The sequence below is a fragment of the Ptychodera flava genome, chromosome 13 (genome assembly GCF_041260155.1).
Source record: "Ptychodera flava strain L36383 chromosome 13, AS_Pfla_20210202, whole genome shotgun sequence".
In the NCBI taxonomy this organism is placed as follows: Eukaryota; Metazoa; Hemichordata; class Enteropneusta; family Ptychoderidae; genus Ptychodera; species Ptychodera flava.
Window position 1 is genome coordinate 10,594,185 of NC_091940.1, and position 4,008 is coordinate 10,598,192.

Sequence of the window (4,008 nt, forward strand, 5' to 3'; positions counted from 1 at the left end):
TTGACTAGTCGTACACTAGATATTTCGTCATGATTTAGAACATGAAACTGGCATATAAAACAAGAACGAAAACTGTGAAAAAAATGTTAGTTGACGGAACAGTCTGAATATATGCTTACCATACTATTAAATATCACGAGCTGACAGGATTAATATCTCTATTGATCAAGCAAACGAATGCAACATGAAAATCTCTCGTTTAATTTCCAAGACAAAAAAACTGACCACATGCAACTACGGCGCGCCAAATGTTTCAAAAATATTTATCATCATAGAGTAAAAATAAACTGTCAAATTTTCTTTCTAAAAAAAGTCTTAAACGTGTGTGAATAATAAAGAAAAAAGTTCTTTCGTCCATATCATTGCATTTTATTAATGTACATTTTCATAAAAATAGCACTCATTTGAAAATATGTGTCATTAAATATTTGAATGTGTCTGTACAGATAAAGATGACGTGCAACCGTCTAACTCGATTGAAATAAAAATTCCGATGGAATTACGGAAGAAAATAAACGAGAAAAGTATTATTGCAAAAAAGGGCAGAATGTTATGTAATGCTTAATTGTAAAATATTCTTTAAACCGTAATGATAAGATAAACTGTTTGCAAAAATTTGGAAATACCACACTCCCATACTTATTGACGTACACTTACACGTGTATTTGATATAAAGGTGCAATGAATGCTGATTATAAGGGAAAAACGAAAAAAAATTAAGCTCACACACAAAAAATATTGAAATGATTAAAAACAAAACCACAAATAGTACTTGCACTACTACCAAAAAACAAAACGAATCACCATCAGGTCTCACCTAAAAAAAGAAAGAGAATCACAATTGAAAAGTCGACCGAGATCGCGCCGGCGTTGAGGCTGTAAAGAAACCAAAACGAGGTCAGCTTAGAAAAAAAACCAAAGCGAGGTTACAAAAAAAGAGGTTACCCCAAAAAAAACAAACAAAACTCAGTAGCAAAAAAGAGGCCCGTTCGAGAAAAGAAAACAGAGTGGGACACCCCGCAGAAAAAGCCAACATGAAGAATTGTCAACGTCATGATTGTTACAGTTTAATGCCAGAGGGTTTTGGATTATCACACTCGGATGTTGTGGACAAGATATTTGGGGTATTTCAGCGATAACTCTCATCTCCTAGTCTTCAATATCATCTCATGGACGTCCAAGTTACCGACACGTCCCAATGCATTCTATATTAAACAGTTACCAGTTTTGGTTAAAAGTTGACAAAACACTCGTGGTGGTTCGTGGGCTGCCAGCGGTCCCCTCGCTCCAATGTACACTCGAGATGGTAAGCCAGCGGCCGGCGGTCCCGTCACTAGTACAGTAGGCCTACACGCCCGCAACCAGCGATCCCCTTGCTGTGAAGTGTAGGGCCGCCTCTCCCAAACCATAGACAGTCTGTGCCCAAACCCCAACAAAACAATGGTTAGCCGCTAGCCCACGGTCCGGTTACGTGTGGTCCGGCGGTGGCAGTCTCTGGATGGGTGGGTACCCACGCTCGTTAGCAGAGTTTGAAATGTACCCCTTTTCCCAGAATTTTTCTCTGAAAAACACCCCCTTTTTGGGGAAAATCTGGGAGAAAATCACTGCGAAAAACACCCCCTTTTTTCCGATATCTGGGAGATTTTACCTAAATGTTTGCGAAGACATTTGAATACCATAATTTACCAATTTCAAAGCAAGTGTGCTGACTCTTGGTGAAAAAGGAACACATAATACACTAGCTTAGCATGGGTTGACTTTGTTTGATGTGCACAGTAACAGACTGCCTTGTTCAATGTATGCTTAGTAACATAATGAAAACTTGAAATACAGTGATCGTTCAATGTTTTGTCTTCACCATATGTTCATCAGTCACACTCATATACAATCACTTTTCTGATCCGTTTTGATCTTGTATTAGTTGATGGCTCATGTAGCTGCAAAAACAAAAAAAAAATCCTTTTTGTAGAAAAATCACTTGTAGCTAAGGGAAATTTGCCACCAGCAACAACCATTTTTTTTCACAGAATTTCAGCAAAGATAAATAGTACTCTCCTGCTTTCAGGTAACTATCTATCTGCTACAATCTCAACTGTTAATACAACTACATGTACTACAAAACACTACATGTAAATGTCAGTACAACAAACCGGGGTACAATCTACTGAATGACAGTTAATTCAACTAGAAATACTTCTTAGTACAAAACACCACATGCAACTTTTATTACAATAACCTGAACAGATAATCTAACAAATAAATGACAACCAACCCAACGAGAAATACTACAACTACATAACACCTCATGCAAGTGTTAGTACAATCTATAAAATGACAACTGATTCAACTAGAAATAACAGTAGGCATTATCATGTTGATTCGCTGACTTGAGTTGACCAGCGATGCCTTACAACTTGTAAGCTAGTAGCTATGGACCAAGCTGTGATATGAACGCGCTGGGGTCAAGGGTCATCGCCACAGACCTTGATCTGAGCGCATTCGATACACGCCACAGCACCGTGCACCGCGCCGCTGCGATATCACAGCCACTATGGACCAAACAGCACAGCTAGCTACATTTTTGCTGCGGATTCGTAGCCCTACCACTCCCTTTGCTAGTTGTGTTTGGGGAGTCCCCAACACAACCAGCAAAGAGAGTGGTAGGGCTACGGATCCGCAGCAAGCGACATTTATTAATTTATGAGTTTCGCTAAGTTTTTGAAAAGACTTACTTGACTCGGAGAACTCACTTTCCAACATTTGAATCACTTCTGGAATCACTGTGTGTACTCCAGGTACACATCCACAATAACCGCATCTCAAACTTTCATTTTCACTGACAAATTCCATGCATTCTGCACAGGTTTTGCATCTCCCGCGAAGAACACCTCTACCATCGACTGCCATATTGCTAGTCATACAGGAAGTTGTTGTTGGATGTTGAATTAGCTATCTCCCCCCCCCCCGTAATACAGCGTATCAATTCATAAAACACAAGAACAAAGTTTACCATCACAGGGACGGTCACTGGATTTCTAAACAGCCAGAACATACTAAATTTTAATCGAACTGATTTGAGGGGTGGGCACGTAGCTACAATCACCTTCACGATGTGATGTACGGTTCTCCCGGGACGGTTCTGGATCATGGCTTAGGGGGACCGCTGCTGGGTTTTACTCTCTCGAGTGAGAAAGCGTCTTGGGAGAAGATTGGCTGGTCCCCGCCTCAGTGACAAGCACACAGAGGCAGGTAACGGGAAACCGCCATGTATCGAATTACGAAATCTGATTGGTTGAATCATGGGGCGCTGTCATTGGCTGTTCAATTTTACTTTGAAGTAAAGCTAAAATTATCACAGCGAACGTGGCTAGAATTTAACAAAGGATTTAATTACCATTCTTACAAGTTTTGAAATATTGGCAGCTACCAGATTAGACTAAAAAGCACGCGACAAAAAATGATGCACTATGTGCGGGCATGCGCAATTAACAACTTCCGGGAGACCAAAACTGTCTCATTTCAAAATGGCGGTTTGCCGGTATCTGCGTCTTACTACGTGCTGCGTCTAGTCAAGTCACGTGAGACGCAGTGATCAGCGAAGGGAGAAGAACCAGACCTATTCTCGGAGGGTGATCTGAAAAAGTACCCCTTTTCTCGATTTCACGGACCTAGATGTCTCCGTGATGTCCGACTAAAATTCGACCCCTTTTCCGCGAAATTTCTAACGAGCGTGCGTACCCGGCTGCTCCGAGACTGCCACCACCGGGCGTGTGGTTCAATACACAGTGGCCGCCGTGTGGGTATGCATAGTAAAATTGCATACCAGGCAGCGCGCAGCGGCCTCGTTCTGCATGACAGGGCTGTGTGTTACCGGCGTGACACGGCCTCCCGTATAACGCCGGTAACACACAGCCCTGCCGGCTGCCATGCAGAGCTAGCAGCGGCCGCTATGTATCGAACCACACACGTATCCCGTGGGTTTAGCCTCTAAACGGAGTGTGGCAAAGG

General features: G+C 42.0%; 1 long non-coding RNA gene across 1 annotated transcript; it reads right to left on the reverse strand.

Moving 5' to 3' along the window:
* Window positions 1-1,743: 1,743 nt before the first annotated feature.
* Window positions 1,744-2,938, reverse strand: LOC139148669 (uncharacterized). The gene is made up of 2 exons (XR_011555962.1): window positions 2,733-2,938; window positions 1,744-1,937 (listed from the first exon to the last, which is right to left on the reverse strand). It is a non-coding gene; the product is annotated as an uncharacterized lncRNA (long non-coding RNA).
* Between the last annotated feature and the right edge of the window lie 1,070 nt (window positions 2,939-4,008).